Source organism: Crocodylus porosus, unplaced genomic scaffold (genome assembly GCF_001723895.1).
Source record: "Crocodylus porosus isolate Cpor-Errol unplaced genomic scaffold, CroPor_comp1, whole genome shotgun sequence".
Lineage (NCBI taxonomy): Eukaryota > Metazoa > Chordata > Crocodylia > Crocodylidae > Crocodylus > Crocodylus porosus.
In genome coordinates this window covers 29,958,875-29,984,404 of record NW_017728909.1, presented here as the reverse complement: position 1 = coordinate 29,984,404, position 25,530 = coordinate 29,958,875, and the positions used below count along the sequence as shown (strand labels likewise).

Here is a 25,530-nt window from a genome sequence, read left to right as displayed (position 1 = left end):
GTTCCAGTCATTTCGGGAGCTGTTACTTTGAATTTCCATTTGTCAGTGTAAAAGCTCAGTCCAATGTTGTTTGAACAGGGATTTATGTATTTTTTTCTATGATGAGGATGAAAATATTTCCTTACTTCACGTTGATTCCAGATCATATTCCAACTATCTTCTCACAAAAAAAAAAAAAAAAATCACCTCTATTTTCAGTCACCTACAGCCAACAGCCAGCTTCATTCCTTCTTTCCCTAGGGAACAATGGGGATGAAAAGAGCTATTCAGCTGGACCTCTGAAAAGTTACAGGGAAAATCTTGTTTACAAATACAGAACAACCCAACGTATTCTTCTTGGATAGTTAAACATATTATTAAATTACCTTCTTAGCAATAGGCAAATGGAGAGGGTGGAAAAGAAAACACAGCCTATACTTCATTACTGTGGAGCACAGCATTGCTTCATTACTGTGGAGCAGGAAAGCAAGTGAAGCTTTCATTATCATACAATCATAGTCCACAGCAGCTTCAGAGAGAGATATCACTAAGAGAGAGATCACAGACTGTCAGGGGTAGGTTATGAATTAAATACCAATTGACTACAGACACCCTCCCAGCATTTCTGCCAGAGGCTCTAACCATGTTGTGAGTACAGTAGGATGAACTTCATTCCAGAGCTAACCTGGAGCAGCATTACTAGATGTTATAATTTTAATTACAAGCTCTAATGCTTGTTGCTTTTCTTAAAGTATCAGCCCCTGAACTTTAATGCTCAGGTTGGAATATCAGCTTTCTGGCCCTCAGAAAAAAAACTTGAAAATGTAATCCAAGAGCACTCTAAAGGCTCTGAAATTGGGAGACATAAAAGCCTGAATTTAAAAAAAAAAAAATCATGTTGGCTTAAAACCTATTTTGCGATTTAAAAAAAAAACAAAACAGGCAATGTCGTACACACAAGTCTATGGGAACGGTTTGCCCCTTCCCCAGTTAACTGGAGGGGGTTTGGTGGCAGAGAGGTTAGGGTGTTTGGCTGCAGCACCAGCATGGGAGTTAAAGTTATGGATTCAGGCCAAAGGTCACAAGAGCCAATCCAGCTACAATTATTCAGACTGAGGAGTGAAAGGCAGTTTAGCCACCATCAGCAGCAAAAAATGGTATGCCTTAGCCACACTAGCCCAATGGGCCACTAGGCTTGAACCTCAGACTATCTGGGATGAAGGCCAGTGAGATTAGTAAGAATCTGAGGGAAACAAAGTAAAAGAAAATAGTTTTCTTAGTGGCCAGGTCTTGGGGAGACATTGATAGACCTTTCTTTTAAAGACTGTTACACTGTTGGATTAGAAGGAATATTATATTTAAAGACAGTGGGTGCATATACGTGGGTTATTAAGGCAACATGATAAACTCTGGCGAACTTTACATTGGGGTCAGCTGCTCCTGGGCACAACATGTAAACATGTGCCTGGGACCACAGCACTGAGCCAAGGTGGAGCAGCTCTAGGCTGTTGGGCTCCAGGTGGTGGAGGGGCCAGCTGGGTCACAAGGGTGCTAAAGTGTGGGGCTAGGTAGCAGGCACCCCAACACTATAGCACCTTTGTGCCCCAGCCAGCCCATCACCATCTACACATGCATTTCAGTGGAGTTAAGTACTCCACTGTAAGACAGTATTGTCTCTAACAGTACTATCTTACAGTGGAGTTAATTAAGTTTACTGTGCCCTAATACCAATGTAAGATGTAGAAGGCGATGCTTACTGTGCAGCTAATTAGTCAACTCAGCAGTAAAGTACATATGTGGACCCAGTATGTGACATCCTGGCCATATTTAAGTCATATTTTGAATTCAATGGGACCAGGGTTGGGACTAGCTCCTGGGCATGGTATCATTGAGGGTGTCAAAGGGTTCTCCTTGGGAATGCTGCAATGAAGCTGGTACTTCTATCTATGAAAAATGAGACCCCTACAGGATATAATGTGTCCACCCCAAGTGTAGGATTGATGCATGTAAAATGCCACAATTGGATGTGGCCCAAAATTGGTCTTTTGTTGTCTCTAAGTGCCAGGGCTACTACTGTAACAAAACTGCAAAGAACCTACTTGTTCTGGTAGCACATGCAACTAATGCACATCCTTCGCATCAGCCAGGAATGCTCTCCATGCTCTCCTAAAACGCTCCTTCAAAACACTTCCTTTTAGTCACAATCTACAGCTGCTCTTAGAGCCCCTTCTGCTTCTGCTGCCATTGCCCTGTGTTAAACAGTGAGAGCTGATAAATTCAGCACAAAGGAGAGTCAGTGAAGCACTTTATATGAAGGAGTTCAAGCAAAAAGCCATAATCCCCAGGTAGCATGACATATTTGTGAGACAGGGACACACTTATAACTTAAAAAATCATATTTACCATGATGGTACAGAAAGTTGTAACAGTTATAGGATCCTATAGGACAAAGGTAGGTAGGAGAAGACAGTAGGGGTTTTCTCTCTGCCTTGCATGACATTACTAACCCAATAAATGCCTTGCATTTCAGTCACAGTAAAATGGAAATTTGTTTATAGCAATAATACTTACAGGACACTTTATGCTTCTGGAGCACTGTGTAAATATTAACCGATTTGTTTTTACAAACATCCCTATAGTTTGGGTATCTGGGTGTTAAACAGCCTCATCTTACAAGGTGTAAAAATTGTGGCAGGAAGGCCACGTGATTTATTACAGCTAGATACTAAGCTTGGTGTAGACCCAAGAATGACTTCAAGACTTCCCTACACTGAATCCTGTCCTTACTCCCTTAGAGCAGGAAGCCTCTAAATTCTGCTATGCTAATTCAGACAGAATAAATGGGCGATAGAGTCAGCACTGCAAACAAGAGACCAAGTAATTATACAACGTTACACTATTAAACAAGGCTTAGGGTTCCAAGGACAGAGGCCTTGGCTTGCTTAGTCCCCGGCAAATAATCACCATTAATATCTTTGTAGTCTTTCTTAGAAATACAGAAAAAAGGAGGAAACTCAGTTAAAAACTTTTGAAACTTAAAATAGTAGGGTAAATCTTCATTTTAACAGCATCCGTTTCCCTGTACAAAACTTTTATAAGGAAACCCCTCTGCTTGGCAGCCATGTAAATGGTAGTAATTGTCTTTTTCAGAGACGAGAGAGAAAAACGTTAGTTCAGATGGGGTGAAACTTTTGTTCCTGCTGTTGTTGTTGGAGTCTGATTCTGCCTGCCTGAAAGCAAAACAAGACAAAATGCAAACAAATGGGAAGAGGAAAGAACAGCTAAGAAAAATGCAGCTCCATTTGGCTCTAACTCTTAGCAACCTGACTATTAGAGAAAGAAAGAAACAGCAGATGGTCTTATCAGTCATTCCAAAAGCTTGCAAACTTGCATTATTGTTGAGCTGTTTCAGATCTTGCTCTCAGCTGCCTTTTCAGCCATGGGTATTGCAGCAGTGTTGCAAGATCCAATCTTGGTTGTCTAAGCTAGACTGGTCTTTAACAAATTTAAACAAACAAACAAAAAAGCATGGGAAAGGTATGTCTTTCAGAATTAGATTAAGGAGGCCCAAGTGCTTCAGAACCTCATATACCAGAAACTGGTGGAAATGGCAGCCATGGAACTAAAAATCACTCCTTTCTGTCCGCCATTTTCACGGCTTCAGTGTTAATGACCATAAAAAGTGATGGACAGTTGAGCCCATTCTCTTATTATTTTGTCCACCAATTATGCCCTAATTTCCAGCACAATCTTGGTTCACTGACTGAGCAAGGTCATATCTCAACCCAGCCCTTGGTGGTATCAGGAGGTTTTCTTCTTTGGACAGATCCAGACGTTCTATCTTTAACTTTGGCTGACTTTTCTAAACAATTTTATGTAACAGGCTGAGCTGCACTTCTGTAACCTTGGAAAACCTAGAGCTTAGGCCTTTGCACAATAGTTCATAGCATTATCTTGCTTGAATTGTGTTATAAAAGTCAGGGTTTGTTACAGTTTTGTACAGAAAAGTCTGGAGGCACCATGGCACTTTGGTTTACATGAGGAAGCCACTAGGTCAGCATTTTCAGCTGCCAGGTCTTTCCTTTCACAATCGCTGTTTTGTAAGAAAAAAAATCGATTCATTATTACTGATTTGTAATACATGTCCACAATTCCCAGTAATGGTTTGCTAGGTTATAAGCAAACAGAGATTGAAAGGGTTTCTCCCCACAGCAGCCTGCTGTCTAGGTGTACATATAAATGCATTTTCCTCCATTTCTTCCACATTCCTGCATCAATATACTCACTGCAACCTATCAGAATGTTCCTTCATATCAAAGGATGCTCCTCCAGCAAAAATCAAAGCCATTCAAAACCACCCTTTTTCTCAGAGAACAGTGATTTTAAAATGCAAATTTGAAACTTCTGGGTCCCCAAATCACACACATCCTAAAATCAATTGCATCACCTGAAAATTCAACCCATGCTTGTACAGTTCAGTACAGCAGATACGTACTCCACTCATATCATTCTCAGTAGAACAATTAAGTCACGTAATCTGAGTTTATGCTATACTTGTGGCTTGTATATGTTGTCATTTCCTGTACTGTAATATCCTTTAGGGAGAAAAAAACTTGGTAAAGAACAGAAAAAAGCAACAAGCTCCTGAATTCAATGGCCAAATTGAGATATCAAGTGATAAGCACTCCATAATAGTTATTTCACACAGGAACGTGAGAAGACATTAGGGACATTTTACTCATGATGCCTCTAGTGGTCCATTCTTATTAAACCCAGTCCTGGAAGGAAGCTGGAAAGAAAGAAGGAAGGAACCTCCTTCCCTCCCATTTCCCCCAACCAACACTACAATATTTCACATTTCAGTTGCCAATTCCTTATTGCATGGCTGTTTAAGTAATGTTCCCAGGGCCCACGGGACAGTAATTAATCTCCTTATCTGCAATTATGTCTGTTGCCAAGTACAATTCTAACTAGTACAGGTGCTTTCTCTTCCAGAGCTTTGTTGCCATTTCTAATGTCAGCCAGAAGGAACTTTGACATGGTCTCTCCTTTCCACTTTTTTAACTTTTCTAGCTCAGGAGTTGGCAATGGGTGGACTGCAGATCCAGGGTGGTGGGGAGGGGGGATACTTTGGCAGCATTTCAGCAGCATTCCAGCACAAGGCCTTTGCCTCCGGTGGCATGGAGAGGCACCAGCTGCTGTGTCACAAGCACCGGTCCAACACAGAGCTGAGATTGTTTCAGCCCGCTGCCCTAAAGCACTGCTGACTGCTGCGAAATCTAACTAGGACAGTAATGTCAACAAATTAAGTCTGCATTACTGATGGTTGTCTTGGATGTATAGAACTCCAGTAGACACCACAGTGCTCTTATGCCCCAAGATCACTCACAGAGAGAGAGAGAGATGGGAAAGCTCTAATTTTAGGGGTGCACAAATAAAGATTTTCTTGGCTGATACCAATGGCCAATTATTAACCAGCCATACCAGCCGATACCAATCTGATAGGTGATTAACAGGAATGCAGCTGGACAAGTTGGAAAGCAGCATCCTGCCAGTTATTCTTTGGGTGTGGGGAGGAAGGCCATAGGAGAGGAAGAGGTGTATGGTGGGGAGCAGATTGAGGCCCCTGTGGTGAGGGAGGGAGCGAGACAAGGGTAGGCACTACTCAGCCAGGGCAGTGCATGCTGCCCTGGGGTGAAGAGTGGGACAGAGCCGTGGGCAGCTCGTCCAGGGGGTGCATGGAGGGCGGCGGGGGGGGAGAAAGGGGAGGCTCCCCACCACTGTCTGCACCCCCAGGGAGGCATGGGGGGGCATGTGCCCCCCTGGATTTGTGTGAGGGGCAGAAGCAGGTTGACCGCTGTGGGCTCAGAGCCAGGGGCTGTGCCAATCTCTTTCCGGAGGGGGCGCTGGGCTTAGAGCGTGCAGGTATGGGGCAGAATCAGTTGCACAGGGCAGGTGCTGGTGGTGGTGCTGCGAAGGGTGGCCAGTCAGGGTATAAAGGCATCCATTGCTTTCCACCTCATCCACAAAATGCATTACCTTGTCCCGGAAGAAAACTGGGTTGGTTAGGCAAGGCTTGCTCTTGACAAATCCATGCTGGCTGTTACTTATCCTCTATGGTGTTAGAAACTGATTGCTCGATGACCTGCTCCAGTATCTTTCCAGAGAGTTTATCTGTGTTAAGAGTAGAGAAAAGTTCAGAATTCTAATGTTATTTGGCTGCACATCTATAGCACACAATCCTTTTCAGAATCACAGAGTTTGAAAAAAGCTTCATTAAGTACCAATTATCTATGTAGTAGTTAGCTCTAATTAATAATTCTTACAAAGACAGTGGATCCACTCCTGAACCGACAAAAATGACAACTAAGAGAGTTCTATACTGCCTCCATTCTGCAGAATGGAACTATAAAGGAGAATGACAAGTTTACAATATAACTGGTTCATATTCTACTCTTCAAAAACAGAGGCTGGGGCCTGAAAAGAGTCCTATACTCTTCAACCAATAGAATCCAATATTCCTCCAAAAACCTCTACCCATACCCATATGTACCCTTCATTAATCAATTATTTACCACTATTGCTTTTAGTGTTGCTCTGGCTTCAGAGAGACATCACAATGCTTTGTGAAGGGCACAAAGCACTGTAGAAGTTTTTTAAGAGTAATTATCATATAAGTCATGGTCATGCATGTGATACAGCAACAAGTAGGCTTAAAACTAAGGATAATATGGAGCTCGTGTACATGAACAAAGAATAAAAGAATATCAAGATTAAACAAGAAAGCACATGTGAGGAGCTATAAAACACCACGTACTGAAAAGTAAGAACAGAAATGTGAAGATTATATGCAAAATTAACGTAAATGGAGATATAGATTGAACAAAACATTAAGGCAAATAACAAAACTGCATTTCAAACATGGAAGGTCAGGAAAAGAAGGCAGATTTTCTAAGAGATGAAAAGGCAGTTTATTGGCATAAGCAGATATTGATTAGAAATTAGTTCTCTGTCTCTGTGTTTATTAAAAGACAAGAGCAGGAAGCATAAATAGCCTTAGAATTGGCAAAATCCAACATGGAAAATCAGAACCTCAAAACAATCACCGTTACATATAGTCAAATGGATCCTGATCCTAAAAAGACCTGCTCATGTACTTAACTTGGCACCTGGTGATTGTCCTAAAGTCAATGCAATCATTCAACATACATAAATTTAAGTGGGCTCATAAGTCTTGTAGAACTGGGTCTCATGATACACACATATTACTTGCTAGGCCTGTGCAAAGCAGCTAGTATTCGCTTCGGTTTTGGTTGTTTCGGGGGACAGTGATTCGATTCGCTGATTTGAATCACTATCCTGAATTGGTTCCGCTGAACCTGAATTGAAGATATGGCCACTGCTGAATTGGCCGAATCAAAGGCCCTCATCCCGTGCCTGCTCTCCCAGCCTCAACAATGACTGCTCCACCTGGCCCCAGCGTCCCGGGCACATTTAAAAAAAAAGTCCTGCACTCACTGGTTGCTGCCAGGCCGGGGGGGGAGGGGGGAATCTGCTATGAGCCCCCAGAGGCCCCGACGGCTGCTGCAGTAGCCAGTGAGCGCAGGGCTTTTAACATTTTTTTTTAAGGCGCTAGAATGCTGGGGCTGGGTGGGGCAGCCACTGAAAGTGCTGGGAGAGCAGGCAGGGGTTGGGGGCACTCACGGGGACTGGGGGAGCAGGCAGGGGATGGGACCTCGTGGGGATCCCCCATGGTCTCCTCCCCCTCCCTTCCTCCAGCTCCCCACCCCCCACTTACCGGAGAGCTTTGAATTCAGAGAGCTTTGAATTGAATTTATTGGATTTGGAGATTTGGCCATGAAATTGGGCCGAATCTCCTCTGAACTGAATCAGCACCTGAAGCTTCGCACAGCCCTGTTGCTTAGTACTGATATCTTATATCATAGTGCGACTAATACTATTACAACTACAATGTATATTTTCTCTGGAGTCATCTATGTACCCCTTGCATCATCTTTGTGCCTGGCTTCTTGCAAATTAAACTTCATTCTTAATTATTATAAGATTCTTTGTTCTTTCCCTGTGGTAATATAGGCTGAGAATCACAAACTTATTTAGGCACCTAATTAGCTATTTATGTCAATGATAAAATAGGCTCATAAATCTTCATGAGAATCAGGTTCAGTATCAGTGGAAAGACTCCTGCAGGTATCAATGGGCATTGGCCAGATCCTATAAAATGAACACCCTTTCCCTGCCCACACTTTATTTGCAAGACACACACTGACTGAACTTTGCCAACAGCAGAATTAAGAGTTGGCATTATAGTGCAGTGAATATTTATGGACTAACAAGCACTGGTAAAAAGTTTTTTGTGATTAATGGGCACCTACACATGTGCCCGGTGCCTGCTCCAATGAGTACTAATTAGCGCATGTTGAAGCAGACTCGATTAACTGAGTCTGCTGTAGCATGCTAATTAACATGCTCCAGCAGCCTCAGTGTCATGTGCATTCAGCAGCCCCATGCTTCAAAGTGGCATCAGGAGTGCTTTAACTAAAGCTCGCTCAATGGGACACTGAATACAACTTTGCAAGTCAGCCATGGAGCTGGCTTTTCCAATCATTCAAATTCCATTAACCGGAAGGTTTCCAGTTTCTGCTCAAGGATTTGGGGTATATTGTACTATACCACAACAAAGTAACAGGGTAATACAGCACAAGACTTTCCTTTTTCATAGGACCACTCTAAGATGCTTGCATTCAAAGCTTTTACCATGTTAGGGGGCATAATTTCATCTGCATTGCAAATCATAACTGTAGCCTGTTTAAATTAAGGGATAAGTACGTTGTAACAAGATCTCCTGACTTAGTTATATTTATAGTGTAGACAAGCTGCTACTGGTAAAGGATCAACAAGCCCATGTTATTTCTGTACGGAATATTGATTTCCTTTAACCACTCTGTACACACTCTATATTAAAAATTCCCTCTAAACTCTGAAAGTTTTATGCTATTTAATTAAAAGACAAATGGAAAATGAATGACGATTCCATGATTCAGGAGAGGTTTTAAGCTGGACAACTTGCTTTACTGGTTCTTAACAAACAAAACTTATATTAATTGTACTCCCATCTCTGGGAGAAAATGTTGGTATGGTCTGCTGCACAGGACTTCTATTTCCTCTACAATAAGACATTTTAATTTACTAATAGACTGTACTATACATTTACACAAAATTTAATGATACATCCTGAGTTTATTACAGTTTTTCAGACAGTTAGGATGTCTACAACTAGTTTTGGTAATGGAGAGGGAAAGCCAAAAGTGGGAGACTTCTGTAACGCACTTGGAATTATCTGCTCACTGCTTATTAGCAATATTATGCAACAGCTCTTTGTTAAACTATGCAACAACACCAAAAAAAAATCAGAATGGCTAAGTGGCAAGAATCACATGATCATGTATGTAGTGTCAAGGTTGTAATAAGATAAAAGACAAAAACAAAAAAACAAAACAAAAGACCCAGTGGCAGAAGCACAAAATGCAATTAGCAGGTCTCTGTAGATGCAATGACCTTTAAAAATCTCTCACAGAAAAAAGAAAAGCTACTGACTATATGCATAGAGTCAAATTTAAGAGCCTATCTTCATGGACAAAGTACAAGTGAACCAAACCAAATTGACTGTAATGAGGTTTAAAATAAACCACTGTATAATCAATCCCTTCATAGTTTCATAGTTGTTTCATAGTTAGTAGGGTCGGAAGGGACCTGAGAAGATCATCAAGTCCGACCCCCTGCCATGGCAGGAAAAAGTACGGGGGTCAAACGAGCCCAGCAAGGTATTTCATTTGAATCCATTTTCCCCAATTTCCCTGTGTTGAGAAACTCTTGAATTTTTTAAAATCAAGTTTGGTCCTCATAAAAGGCAATGGCCTATTTGATGACACAAAATGGTGAGCAGAAACCTCAAAAGCAATACAACATCCAACTCCCTGCATGAAAGAAAAGGACCACAGAACCTACACATCAAATATGGAAGACAAAAACTGAACAAGCAGGTGCTGGACTTGCAGCCCTAAACACTCCCATTCTTGAATTACCATATTCAAAGAACAAGGATAGGAAGGAGAACATCAGCTTTTATATACTACCACGGCCTCTGCTCTGGTTGTGAGTGGGCAAATCATTCTCCAGATCCACTCAGTTCTTCATGCTGCCCTGAGAGAAATGTATTCAGGTAGAGGCATCTTTATATAAGATGCCTCTGAGTCCAGATTGTCTGAAAACATAAAGGTGGGTTATACTGCTGTTTTGGGCTTCTACCACCTCAATCTATTATGAGCAGGCCATGTTTTCAGCTCATCAAATAAGCTCATTCTGATTTAAGCTGTTCTTAAGGTCTACTTCTTTACATGGTAAATTCCAAAATCTATTATGTTCTACTTTTTTCAGTTAGATCTTGATAACAATCAACGTGTAACTTAACGCAAGCAGTCTAGCAATGGTTTAGACAAGAGGTAGGCAACATACTGTCCAAGGACAGATCTGGTCACAAAGAGATTGTATCCTGCCTGCCAAGTCAAGATGGTGATAGCTGCTGGCAGCAATTAGTGATAGGAAGTGGCACCAATGGTCAGATTACAGGCAGTAGCCCATTTTCCGACTGAGCTGTGTTAATTTAGCCTGCCACTGCTAAAAGGCTGCCAAATGCTGACTTAGATGGAAAACTATCAGAGGATAGATTATTTTTGCTAACCTGATTGTATTTATTATTGGTATATAACTATTAATAAATTTAGCAGATAAGTACTGACTGATTATAAAATCCAGAGCATACAAACACTGGCACTATAGAAAAAGGTGCAATTAAAAGGTAACAATTTTAGTAATTGATGGAATATAACAGTTGAATTAATATAAGGAGCTGACACATTGACAATTTTGCCTTAATTGCTAAGGAAAAGTCAAGCAATGAAGTAAAAGCAAGCTGGGGCCTTGTATTTTTAACTGAAACTGATAATAATTATCAGAACTTCTTAACAAATGGTAGAATTGTAATAATAAAAGTGACACTTTGATTCAACTATTATATTTAAAATATTAAAAGTATAAATAAATACTTAAGTATCTAGCTACTTCCAAGTAGCACTTTTAAATAGTGTAAAAGCGATAAGTTGCTCCATGAGTATATCTTAAAGGGATTCAGTCACTAAGAGGGGAAATTAAAGGAAATCTGCTTTGGTAAAGGTTTTCTGCCAGAGCATATTTTGACTTTTAGAGTGTAATATTTTTTCACCCACCCTAGACTACCCTTCAGCAGAAAACTTCTTTTTCAGTGCTTCCTAATTGTTGTACATTAAACATCACAATTATCCAACTCAGAACAGAACTCTTTTTGGTAATCATGTTTTCCATCTCTCTGGGAGGTAGCTAAGTGGACGTGAGCTTCTTTGCCCTATGCATGTCAAATGAGTCTTTGCTTTAGATTTCAAAGAATCACACAGCGCTATTTTACAACTACAATTAACAAAGAAAACAAAGCAAAACAGAAACAAAACCAAGCCACCCTTGAAAGTATATTTAGATTTCTACATTTTCACTTTCTACTTCAGAGATCATGATCACTTTTATTTTTCCTTTTAGAAACAGAATAATTTAACCTAGTTTTCACATATTCATAGAGTGAAATCCCAGTGGATTTTAAGTGCTAAAGCACCATTATGGCCATCTGTTCTGACCTCCTGAAAAACAACAGGCAAAGAACCACATGCAGGAGTTTTCCTCTCAAAGCCATAACTTCCGCTAGAGCTATGGATTGGCAACCCCTGGCATGCGTAGCAATTTGTGACACACAGAGACATTTTCTCCAGCATGGCAGGAGTGTGTGAGGAAATTGTTTAAAATTTTTTTTTTAAGTTGCTGCAGGCGCCAGCGCCACTGAGGTGGGGCCCGGTCCAGCCCATGCAGCTCCGCAGGGATGGGGCACAGCTGCCCTGCCCGTGAGTGGATGCTGCCCGGCTGGGGCAAGATGCTGGCCTGGGGGGGCATCCAGCTCTAGGCTCAGCCTCCTTGCATGCCAGGCATAGTGCGAGCTGGGCGGAGCTGCACCCAGTCCAAGGGCCTGGCCACACGACCTCCTGGGAACAGCCACCACAGCGGCCCTGGCCTGCCCACCGCTCTACTCAAGAGGCCAGGACTGGCGCTGTGCAGGGACAGTGCTGCAGCCTCCTGGCCAGCTTGGCCCCGAGCACCATCTACAGCAGTTGTTCCCAGCACCCAGGGGGCTCCTGCAGTTCAGGGGACTACTGCCGTGGCCTGGGGTGCTTTGCCTGGTGCACACAGAGGCTGAGCCTGAGCCAGAACCGCCCCTGCCGCCCCCCCACCCCCCCATGCCCAGCACCCTGACCTGGCCAGGCGACATCCCCTTGCAGGCAGGGCAGCTGAACCCCATCCCTCCAGAGCTGCGCAGGCTCAGTCAGCCCCACCTCAGGTGCCACTGGGGGTGCCCACCACAGCCTGTGGAGCCCCCACTCCCAGCCTGTGGAGCCGTTGCAGCTCCCACTCCCTGCCCGACACCTGCTCTTCTCCTGCTGCTGCCTTCACCAAACCGACCTTCCTGCAGTGCCTGCCCCCACACCTGCTTCTCCCTGCACCTCCTGGACCCTGCCCCGAGTGCCTAGCCCCGGCGCTCAGTGCTCCGGTGCTACCCCAACCCAGGAGGGACAGGGCATCTATCTATTCAAGCCCTGGCTGGGCCCTCCTTTCCAGCCCTGAGTCCAGGCTCCCCCCACTCTGGGACCACCAGGGAGGCCTGAGTATCTTGGCCCTGGCAGCTGTTGCTAGGATGTCACTGCCCCCCCGCCCCACCAGAGACTGCCCTGGACCAGCAAGCCCGAGCCACAGCCGGTAGCAGTGGGAGACATTGGTGGCAAGAGACATACTCTCTTTTTCCCTTTTTTTTTTCTCCGCTCATTTTTGTCCCTTCTTTTTTTCTTTCTTTACCTCTTTCTCTTTCTTTTTTCTCTTATCCTTTTTTCTCTCTCTATTTTTTCTCTTCTTTTTTCCTTTCTATCTCTCTTTTTCTCTCTCTCCTTTTGGTCTCGTCCTTCTCTCTTTCTCTTTTTTCCCTCTCTCACCACTACATGCTTAACAAAAAAGAATACACACAAACAAAGGTAGTATATTAAGTTTTTTTTTTAGAAAACCTGGTATGTACTGTAAAAAAGAGCAACATTTATGATTAACTATATTAATATGCAGTGCATATGCATACATATGCCCCCCACCCCAGTTTTGTTTTTCTGGCATGCTGGCACTCCAGCACCTTACAAGGTAGACACTGAAATTTTTTTGGCACTCCAGCCAAAAATGTTGCCTAGCCCTGGTATAGCCTATCCTTTAAAAAGGTTTCTAGGCTGGATTTTAAAAAAAGTGAATATGATAGAGAATCAAACATTATCCTAAATAGCTGTTCCAGGGGTTAATTATCCTTATTGCTAAAAACATACACGCTATTTCAGGTCTAAATTTGTCTAACTTTAGCTTCCAGTCAGTGGATCATAGTGTAGCTTTGTCTCTAAACAAAACATTAAAACTACTAAAAAGAGAGAGAGAGAATGCTAGAGACATTGATTACAACATTTCTGAAAAAATGTATTTATACTCAACTTCAGAAAATCATAAGGTTTTTACATAGCACTACAGCACTATGTAAGGTGCATAGTACAGAGTTTTTACATCGCGCTATCTGTATGCTATCGAATACAGAGAGTTTTTGGACTAGGTCCTACCACAGAGGTATAAATATGTCTGGCTCTTGGAAAGGATGGTAATTACAGGGTTCAAGAGGCACCTCATTCCTACCCATACTTCCAGGACAAAAAGACTGCTATAGCATGCTCTGTGAGTACACCTAAAAGCAAGCAGGGCTCTGCAACTGCTGCCAGGAATGATGTGTAATCTAAAGAAGGGGTAGGAGGGTGGGAGAGACTCTTAACTGGGTGTGCCAGGAACCAGGGCAGTTCCCACCCAGAAAACAAGATAGCATGGCACCAAGGACACATACCATATAATCAGCATTTATTGAATTTTACCGAGGAGGAATTTTCCTTGCTGGTTAAACCTTTCTTTGCAGGATGTCATTGAAGATTTACCAGGGACTTCAGCAGTCGAATAGCTAAGCCACCTGCTGCTTTGATAAAGCTTAACCACTGGTACTGTATGCTCTACAAAACAGAGTAAACCATCCCCTGAGGAGACTGTACCTAGACAGACTGCCTGGAGGCAGAAGAATAGGAAAAAGTGGCCCTTGGAGCAATAAAAGCTCAACCCAAAGAAAGGTAAATACCTGAGCTTAACACAACAGGAATGGAAAGAGGTATTATGCATATGGAACCAAATGCTGTTTGCCAGCTCATCTCCTGCCCTTTCTCTTTCACTCAGCAGCATTTCACTTGCTTTAAAATCTACATTAAGATCTCATTTGTAAGATAATAAGGAACATGAATAATGGACTTGTTGATGTAATTCATATTAGTTAAAATTGGGGTTGCTGCTCCCAGGCAACAGCACAATTAATTCAAAATTAAATGAAATAAATCTAATGCACTGTAAGAGGAAAACTCAGAAAGCAAAGAACAATCTTAGTAGAAGTCTCAGCAGTCCTTATTTATAATAAAAGTTAACCTTCATTCCATTTTCATATCAAATTTCAGACATGAAATCAAATGCTACCCAAGGTAATTCTAAAAGTGCATTAGAATAATACAGCAAGTCATTAAAAAAAAAGTCAGTCAAGCCAAATAGCTCATCACATGCCAGTCTGTACAGCTAACCACACAGAAGGGAGCCATTTGCCTGGCATGGAAGCTGACCTCTGACTTCCCAACCTGAATGACTAGGTAACCAGTTACATTTAAGTTGTTTGGGGGGCAGACTTTGGTACAAGTCCATAGTAAAGCTCAAACTCGTGCTTCCGACTCTTCACCTTTGATGACACTTAGATTCATGCAAGTGACAATACAGTCAAAACAAAATATATATGATCCTCCCACTGAGTATAATACATACATTAAGCTTTTACTTTTTGGAGTCTGGTAAATAATGCCATAAAATACTATTTTACATTAAAAATACACACTGTAGATCGGGGCTGACAATGTTTTTGACCACAGTGCCAAAAACACCTGCAACCTCAACTTGCAAAATGTTGACATACCAGGCGCAGATGGGAGAGCTGTGAGGGGCCCCGATCCTTGTTGTGACAGTGTAGCACTGGCCCCCTCCCCATTGTCTGCCCTGAGCTGTGTGCACCAAGCAAAATGCTTTTGTGAGCCATGCTGTAGCACCAGTGCCAGGGGTTACCTACCCTAGCCCATTCACTGGCACAAAATAGACTGCAATACGAGGGGCGTGTAAACAACTAAAGAATATAAATAAACTTCAAAATCAAAATGCTGCTCCACACACAATAGGATGGTAAAATGGATAGGACCGACACTCTAACCCTGTCTCATCCATTAACCCTTGATGTGACCTGGAACTAAATCATTTCCCTCTCAAGGCCTCTGCTTCCTCTTCTCTCCTGAATTGCTTGTTGAAGCAACTCTACATTTGCCTAACTAATCTATTTTCCCCTTTGCATTTGGAAAACAGCATTTGTTATCTTTACTAGGAAGGACAAAACAGGAAGCTGAAGTTTCATTCCTAGAATGCTTTTATTCCAGCTCTGACTGAAATCAGAACCCAAATTTCCATCAAACAAGAACTGGATTGGGCCATAATGGAGCAAGTTGTACCTTGGTCAAATCTTGTTCTTCTGAGGTATAATGACCTGGAAGATGGCATAGAGTGCACTGTCAGCAAGTCTGCAGATGACACCAGCCTCATCAGAATAGTAGATATGCTGGAGGGTAGGGCTAAGATTCGGAATTCTCCTTGGGCCATTCCAGTATACATGCTCTGGCCCTTTTTCAAAAGTCAGAATAAAATATTAAGAGGATGACAGCTAATTGTACCACATTTATAGAAGTTGTAGTCCTCAGCCACCTGCTAATTACAAAAGAACTCCCCCCGCATTGGGCAAAGTTGTTTCATGTGGAAGAGAAGAAGGATGATCTGCTGTTAAGGTTTAACTTGAGACTTGAGACAATCCCTGGAGCTACCACAGATTTCCTGTGTGGTCTCTGATTCCCATCCAAAATATAGGACGAAAGCTACAGTACTACCCCACATCTCAGGGGTAATAAATACTTTAAGGAGTGTGAGGTGACCACATGCATGTTGATCTGGTTATGTAGGTATCTATGATGAAGAGATAAGTGCAAAAGGACTATTGTGCTCTTGATGAAGAGCAGTAAAGTAGGAGTTGGATCCATATAGCACTTCATCACTTCCAGGTTTTGTTCCTCCTTTATATCAGCATGGAAAGCTTCTCTTCAGTGTCAAGGAGTAGGAATTAGGCTTCTAGAGAAGTGACCGACAGGAACATCTCTCTGCAATGATGGGTAGCATACGCTGACTTTGAGCTTTTGCTATAACTGCATTTCAGATGGCTAACCAACATGTGCCTGTAACACTTGAGATGTCACCATCACATAGGCTCAGGTACAACATAATATAGTAGGTCAGCAATAAATATTTCAAGACTTACATTCAGTGTTATTTTGCTATCTCTTCCCCCTTAATAGATTGACAGCTGCACCACTGACAAATATTTTAGACAAGCAATAATTTATTCTCAATTATTTGTTCCCTATCAAGCCCCGCCCCCCAAAAATATACAATAGTCCATTATTATAATACAAATTAGTTTCTCCCATCAAGACAAGCCTTCTTGTCACAGGCCATCCCATGTGAAGAATTACGTGGCATTGCCTAATCCAGATCGAATAACCCCTTCACAAATAATTGCATAATCCAGGGGTTTTCAACCTTTTTTAGTAAATGTACCCCTGGTGGCCGGATGTGGAGCGAGGAGGAGTGGGGGTTGCGTGTGCCTGGATGCAGAGCAGTGGCAGCATGGGGTGGTGGGAAGCAGAAGCCACCACCGCGTGCAAGCTTCCCCTCTTTCCACCCCCACTCCACCCCCACACTGCATTCAGCTGGCTGGGTGGTGCCTGCACGGCCTGCAGAGGGACACCGCTGCCCTTCCCCCTCCTCCCGCCCCTGCTGGCCCTGCTCCAGGGAGGTGGAGGCATGGGATGGTGGGTGACAATGCTCTGTCCCCGCCCACCCACACATATCCCTTAGGGCCTTCCTAAGTATCCCTGGGGGTACGCGTACACATGGTTGACACCCGCTAGCATAATCTTTTAACATTAACTTGCAATTCAATAGAACCAAGAAAAGCTTTTTTACGCAAATGAGTAACTGTTCATCTACAGCTCTTCAGTGCTAAGTAATTCAAAGCTTTCATACCCATGCTATTTCTTTTGTAAGATTATCTCTCAGTATGCTATAGTATTCCCCTAAAGGGAAAACTATAACATAGTAGCAGACTATCAATTTATGAAGCTTGAAAGACATTAAGGAGCTCTTAAAAGATACATAAAGTGAAGATTTTTGGTGACTGACTCTCCAAATCAGTTAGGGTAAATATATTCAGTATGGATGGCTAAGTTAACACAGATCATGGATAGAAGTGTTCCACCATTCACATAAAATCAGTCCTTTGAAAACCTCCTGATGAACCTAACATTCATTTCTAACTTTCAGGATTTTGATAAGTTGCTAAATGCACTCACCAGCACATCAAAAAATGTGCAGTTCTCTACATGCAACCACTGCCCAAACATTATGGGGTCGATGGGCAGAAATTAGTCAACAAAAGATATATACTGCGATAAAGCTCTTAGAGTATAAGCCCATTAGTGAATTACAGGTATCATCAAAGTTGCCCTATTGCCTTTAAATAGGAGATGTCATAAGAGCAGTCACCCTAAGACTGAATTTTAACTGCTGGGAATTTAATATGTTATTTAGAATGATTCTCTCTAACAGTTCTATGCTGCCAGAAATCAATGGTACAATACAGTACAACATAATTAGAAGATAATAACATTCATGGGATGATGCATTTATTAAAATGTCATAAAAGAATAAAAAAACATTGCTTGGCTACTGCTCTATTAAGCAAAGTTTGTGCCTTGGTTATAGAGCTGCAAGCAGTCAAGAAAGAAGTAGGAATACTTGGGATGGCATCACACTCTGCAAACATCCTGTGAAGAAAAACATGCCCCAACTAACATATCAGCATTAAAGAAAAGTACATGTGAAGCAGTATGATTGTTTTGAGAAGATCTTAAGAGACTGTGAAGTCCATGTCAGAGCTGTGCCTGGGAGTGGGTGGGGATGGAGTGGGGAAAAGTGCTACACTCCAGATGTTCTTTTAAGTCTTTGCTCAGAGAAGCACTGTGGTTGAGGAGAGAGGGCCACCTATAGGTGGTTGGATTTAGAAAATCTGAGGACCCATTCATTGTTCCAATATGTTGGAGGACATTTCTGTGATGGGTTTTTGTTTCTCTGCTGGCTTGAAGTACACTGGGGAAGGGTCTTTCACTCTGGGGTTTCTGCAGCACATTATACAAGGAGCACAGAATTCCACTTGTGGTTTTGGATTGCTACTGCAACTAAAGACCCAGCACTAAGTGCTCTGCTTTGTCACTGATTTTTGGAGCTATTATTGGTAGCATCTATTATCACTGCATAACTAGAGCATAGCCTTGGAAGATCACAGGAACTAGCTTCCATAAACTTTATCTACATGGTAAGATGAGCTTCAAGTATTTGCAATGAACTGGCAAATAGGTTCAAAGTATTGCCATAGGACCTGAAGCCTCAAAGACAAGGCTCCTCTTGTAGCAGATGAGCTACGTACATATAAGAGAAAGTCACTACAATCTAACTAACCAAAGCAAAGGTGGAAGATAGGAAGTACTGGTGGGAAACCCACCATCAGTGACTTAATTCAGGAAGGCTGGAGCAAGTCTTCAGAACCCCACTCAATCACTGCCTTCTGAAAAACTCTCAAAATGTAAATTAAATCTGTTGGAGACTGTAACAAAGTGCATGGCTCAGGGGCAGAAGCCCAGCTGCAGAGGGTTAGAAGGTGACATCCTGCCTAGAAGCACTGGGCCAGCTGACAGTGGTGACTAGCTGGCCCTAGAGGAGTTAAAACACCCACAAAGGGTAGCAAGGGAAGACTGTGGTGCTGAGGGGGAAGCACCAAACTGGGGCTGTGCTCTCAGAGTCTGAGGAAGGACCAGACTGTGGTTTATCCATGTTATTGTCTGTATAAGTTAACAACTTTAACTTATAAAATCACATCTCCAGAAAACTGCTTTAAAAATCAAAACAAGGAATAACCTACCTGCCAAACTTGCAGACTCCACTTGGGTTGCCAATGCTTCTATGCTACGTTCATCTGTTCTTGCACTGTTTTATTCAGTTGGAGAATACTGTGCCCCTGTATGGGCTCAATCATCACACAGCTAACTGGTGGACTCCCAACTTCATGCTACAATGCATCTTGTGTCAGGCACATTGTGCCCAACTCCACTCTCATGGTTACCAGTCCTCAATAACATTGCTCTCCTTCATCTGCACTGCACAAATGCTGAAGTAAACTTAGTAGCCAGACACCATGATAATCCTACACTGCCAGTGCACTTGGCATATTCCACTCGCCAAGAGCTCGGCTCACCTCAAGACGTCCAATACAGTCCACTTTTTCAAAATCCTTTCACTTTTCCTTACTTATTCAATGGCTCAAAGAATGGTCAGCACAAGCACCAGTTAATCACCACATCATCTCTCACGCCATAGTTAGTCAACCAGGATTTAACTGGCCATGCCATTATTGGGCACTTCTGAACTGTTTTTGAATTGGACAGAGCCACTGTGCCTCAAAGCTATACCAATGGGGTCTTTACAATGACAACAAATGCTCTTGTGGACTAGTTCAAACCACATCCCACACTGTTGTCCATTTACTGTACTACCTGGTGGCCTTCAGGCTCTTCACACTGGTGATGACATCACCTTAAGATGGCTGAAAAAATATGTCAAAACCACATACACTAAATAAACAAATACAAAAAAAATAATCTGTATAGTTGGTTTTTTTATTATTATTTCTATTGTTTTTGGTGGGGACAAGTTTGCCCCAGGAAAAGAAACTGCCTGGTGAAAGGAGTGATGATATGTTACAGAGATTTAGTTACTTTCTATGCCTCATCCCTACTGATAAAAAGCAAGATCTTTCAACCAAAGGTTGGGCTCCTGTTATGTGGCAAGATGTGGGGTTTTGTTGTTTTTAATAAGAGGCCCAGTATGCAAGTTGGTGTGTTAGGCAAGTGTGCACTGACAAGTCTGTTTCCAATTATAAATCCTCAATGTGCTTTCTGACTGCATGGATGAAGTGTCGCTCTCCATATGCACCAAATGGTAATTGTTTATTCACTTCCATTGCAATTGCACTTAAGGATGATTCTAATCACAGGTCAGGACCTTACTGGATTAGGCACTTTAACCACAGTGAGTGAAAAGCGGTCCCTGCTCCAAAGATCTCACAGACTACAGTTTAGACCAGTGATTTTCAACTAGGGTGCCACAGCACCCTGGGGCACTGGAAGCTCCTTTATGGTGCCACACAATATTAACACTGTTAGATATATACACAGCTACAAATGACTCACAAAATGAACACATGATTCCAAATAGGAATCCACAGTGTTAAAAACATTCTGACTTTCAGTGATCTTCCTGAGATGGTTGCAACAAAAAAAGTGCTCTATTATTTTTTCATAGTTAAGGTGGTTATAGGCCTCCTGAGGCCTGTGAAACTAGAGAGAGAGTGTCAGAAACCAAATAAAAGCTAAGAGCTGGCATTTTCCAAGAGCCTTGAGTCTAAAAATGGTGAGAACCATTGATTTGGACAATTTTACAAATTCAATAAAAAAACAAATGGGGTGATGATAGGGGTTCAGACAACATACTAGCAGCAGAAATAGGTGTGCCTATCAATTAACAATCATAGTGTTTACAGACAATTACTTCCTTATCTATTTGAAATAGGCTACAATTTCTTCCACCTTCTCCAGCCACGTAGAGTCCCTCACTTTTGTTTGTCTTTTGCTTGGTCTTTTGCTTGGTCTTCTGCTGGTGTTGCCTGAGTTAGGGCTGTTCAGACTGCAGCCCTAGCCATGAATAATGGGAGTATAGGACAAGGCTGCTCTGCGGACAAGTGAGCCAGGAGATAGCAGAAGTGCAAGGAGTCCTGTCAACCATAATAGACAGCTGGGTGAGCAGCTGAAAACGGGTGCTGTGGTTATCACCCAACCACAGACTTAAGAAATAACAGGTTGAATGAGATTGATAGGCCTCTGCTGAGTTCATGAAGGTGCAAATGCCACTGTCAAGGAGCAACTGAAAGACAGCGCTGCAAATTAGCATGAAGAAATTTCACAGCTTCCCTTATGCATTAACTCAGTAACCCTGTGGGTGGATATGGGCAAATGATCCTCTATCTCCAAAGCCCTCAGCTGCAGAGTATCACAAACTCATATCCTGGTGTTATTCAATATGTACATTAAGTTATCAGCAGGGCTGCTGGTAAAACAGGGTAAATTGCTAGCAGTTTGCAAAAGCAGCCTAGCATACCTCCCTTCCTTATCATCTTCCCATGTACAGAGCATCATTTCCAGTGGATCAGTTTCTTAGATGGGATATATATATATATTTGCTCATGATAAGGGCTGGAAAATAAATACAATTATTATTTTTGCACTACAGTGGATTTCAGTAGAGAGTTACTAGGTAATGCAATTCGTTATGTACATATTTAGACCACATATACCAAAGTGAGATATTTACTCTCAAGATTAAACATTACCCCAATGTAAAGAACCCAATACATGCAGAATTGTTTCATTGTATTATTTGTCCCCTGGTGTATTTACAATTACATGCTTTTCCATTTTATTTGAATTAGGATATAGTTACAGCATAATGGGGCACTATGCTCCTAATTTTCAGATCAAGGGATTTTTTTCTGTACTAAGAATGACAAAGGTTATTCCAAGAAGCGAATAACAAATTAACAGTAGCAGTAAAGGAAGGCTTAGGGCCAGACTGTGACCTGCACAAGCAGATACATGTAGTAAAGATCAGGGGACATGTACTAGCCACTGGGGAAGTATCCACAGCTCCTAGAAGGACCTGAGAAATTTTAAATCTAGTTAATTAAAATAAACAAACAAACAAATTATTAACAGGTTGCTGTCACAGCTCCAAGGATAAATTTAGTGCTTACACAAATGCTTTCCTTGTTTTTCAAAGGGATATTCTGCTCCCCCCACCTCCCCTCTTGTGTTTCATAGAAAATTTCACATGAAACCAGGTAAAAACTGACTATAGACGAGAAACAATAACACTGACTGTGCAAGGTGCAGCCATAGGCAGAAATCTCTTCACTAATCTTCAGCAAGAGTCATTTGTTCGTTCCTTGTCACCAACCCCAGCCTTTTGTACAGCACAGAGCCTGACAAGGTCCTGGCTCATAACAGGGCACTAAGAACTGCCACAAGAAATCAAGCAAGAAAAAAGGTTAAAAATCTCCCTTTAAGCTTCTGCTTCTCAGCAATACGGAACTCATTCCAGATGCACAATATTAAGAAATCAACTATTAAGAAATGACACCTCCCTCATAAGGCAAATACTGTACCTGGATGATTTTATAGCTAATCTTTGTTGTGTTATACTCTCCAATAAACCCAAGTAAATCAAGCCTCTGCCCTTTAGATGGATATTCTTTGCAGGAATGATCAGGCTGAATCTGAGTCCCTCGCTTACACTACAAAAGGAGCTTCTTGGGTAATCATTGGCTAGGGATTAATTTCTTGTTATTTGCATAATACTGTGACAATATAAAGTACTGATATTTGTTATACAGGGAAGGGAAATGTTTCTTTCTGAACAATCTGCCACATGGGGGCCAGAACATTAACAACATTAACCTTACCATTAAATCCCATTTTCCTTACTTATGCAACAATTATTACTCTTGCAGTACAATGGGTGGGTAATGTAAGTAAGTAAGGAAAAGTCTCTAATGTATCAGTGACCAAAACAGCAAAGTCTATGCTCCTATTTTAGATCAGCTTGAGAAATGCAGAGCCTGAACAAAATCGGAAGAAGGAGCTGTCCTTTAGCATTATTATTGAATCATTATTATTATTAAATATGAGATATTATGGTAGTTTCAGAGGTCTGCCTGCTTGAGCTCTACCTGTGTAGGTGTTTTACAAATGCAAAAATAAACAAGGGATCGTGCAAGCTCCCTCATCATGACATCTTATGAAATAAAATATTTAAATATAGATATATATCAAAACCAACCCTGTGGTTTTTTGCAATGAACCAACTACAGTAATCAATAAAAAAGCTTCAAAGAACTCCTTTGGTAAAAGCCATGTCTATCCAGTAGGTATGGCATTAATGTTATTATCAGTCCAAACTCACTGGAAAGAGAGTTTATTTACATAGTAAGAGGTTCAGGGAATTCATTTGTGGATAGTAAAAAAAAGCCTGTCTATAGATAGTTCTAAAAGGTTGCTCTTGAAAATAAATGCTGTTTCATTAAATACTGTGCAGCAGCATTACCAAAAGGCTGGAGAAAAATTTCTAATACTTCTAGGGAACTCACTGTCATTAGTATGAATGATTGCATGTTAGCAACAACATTAGAAAACAAAGAAAGTGCTGTGCTTGTTCATTTTCTCCCTGTTTTTCAAGTTACAGGGCAAAGTGAAGTGGAGGATTTGATTGGTTGTAGAGCCATCTGCCTGCCTCTCTCAGACAGGTATCAAACCTTGGTAACTGTGTACTGGTCTAAAAATTAGAAAATGAATGATTGACAGAAGGAGGTTTAAAAACAGTGGACACAGCTGCTCCTGGGGCCCTTTGATTGGGGGGGATGGGCAACCCACATGAAGCCGCCAGCTGGGATGGAGGGAGCACCTAATTACTTAACTGATGAGTCCTTAGGACCCTGCTGTTTTCCACCCTCAGGCTATGGTTACTAGTCCCCCTTGCCCCTCCCTGCCCTGCCACCTTCTGGGGCACCACACCACAGGCCTTTCCTACCCCACCTTCCCTGCTAGGCAGCCCCAGGACAGAGCTAAACAATAACTGGTAAACTAACTAGTTATCACTGGGCTTATCAGTTGAAGGAGAAATCCTTCAGCCTTTCACATCCCTACTACTAATCATAAAAAAGGTGTACATTTATTAAACCAAGTAGAGACTTCCGAGACAGATAGGCTTCTGTAATATTTCTTCCCTTCCACTACAAAACCGAACAATTTTTAACAAATCACAGAACTATTCCTGTACCTCACCTGTCTCAAAGCAATACGAGCAACCAATGCAGGTTGTCTGTCACACGCAGGCTGCATCAACAGTCACTGAGGACATACATAAAGACCCAATCCCATATTTTGGGGATGCACAATTTGCCCAGAGGATATACTGATTTTCAGTGAAGCCTGACATTGCCCTTGTCTGACATGTAACTAAACTGTCCTGTTTACTTTTCTTGTTATGCTGACCTGCTGCTATGTTAACAGTTGCAGTATTTAATCACTGTCCAGTTGGAAGAGATGCAAAGGGGAAAAAACTCAGTATCAAAGAAGGACAAAAGTTTATGTAATACAATTAAAACCAGGCAAAAGGGAATACTGCAGTTGATTAAACAGATCAGTCTTTTAATACAAACCATGTATTAGTACCTTCAGGGGTACTGCTAAATTACAAAAGGAAACTCTTCCTATCAGCTTCCTGGTCATATCTTTTGCATAGATAAAGTACCATATTTACCTGAATACAAAAAGAGGTTTTTGCTCAGTAGTGGCATGGGGAAAAAAACCCTTTGCCTTTTAAATTGCATGCAAGGAAATCTCACTAAATACTTTGTCTATCATTAAACTGCTGTCAAAAGCAACATGTGCTCAGCAATAAAAACCAACTATGAAGTTGATTAAATGCAGCCAACACTGACCATGGCAAACATGCTTAATTTTTTAATTATTATGTTTTTAAGGAAAATTTTTCACGTTCCAAGCCAAATCAGCCAAACTGATTCCAAATCTATGAGGTAGTCAAGAACCATAGATGGCCCTACTACTTGCAAACATCCTCCACCCCCACCTGGGGCTTCAGATGCTTCCAAATCATTTGGCAGGCATCAAACATGCAGTTCTGGAGGCTTAGGGTTAGGATACCCCCAAGTTTTACTTGCCCTCAGCAGTATAGCCGCAGGAACAAGCTACGGAGGAGTCTCCCATTTCCACAAGTGGATGTAAAGCCAAGGTCTTCCTACTGGAAATAAAAGTGGGAGGTTAACTATACATTACCTCCAGCTGGGTACTACTCCATGCCACAAAAGCAGTTATCCCCAGTAACTAAGAAAACTGCCTTAGTAGTTACTGTATTTCCCCTGCCCCTGTAGGTTCCCATCAGGTAAGTTGTTTTTTTTTTTTTTTTTTTTAT

General features: G+C 41.9%; 1 protein-coding gene across 1 annotated transcript in view; it reads right to left on the bottom strand.

Moving 5' to 3' along the window:
- Positions 1 to 25,530, bottom strand: part of GHR (growth hormone receptor) — a 176,812-nt gene that overhangs the window by 149,264 nt on the left and 2,018 nt on the right. The window contains exon 2 of the mRNA XM_019532011.1: positions 6,019 to 6,153. The gene's annotated coding sequence lies outside the window, so the exon portion shown is untranslated. The remainder of the gene's footprint in view (positions 1 to 6,018; positions 6,154 to 25,530) is intronic.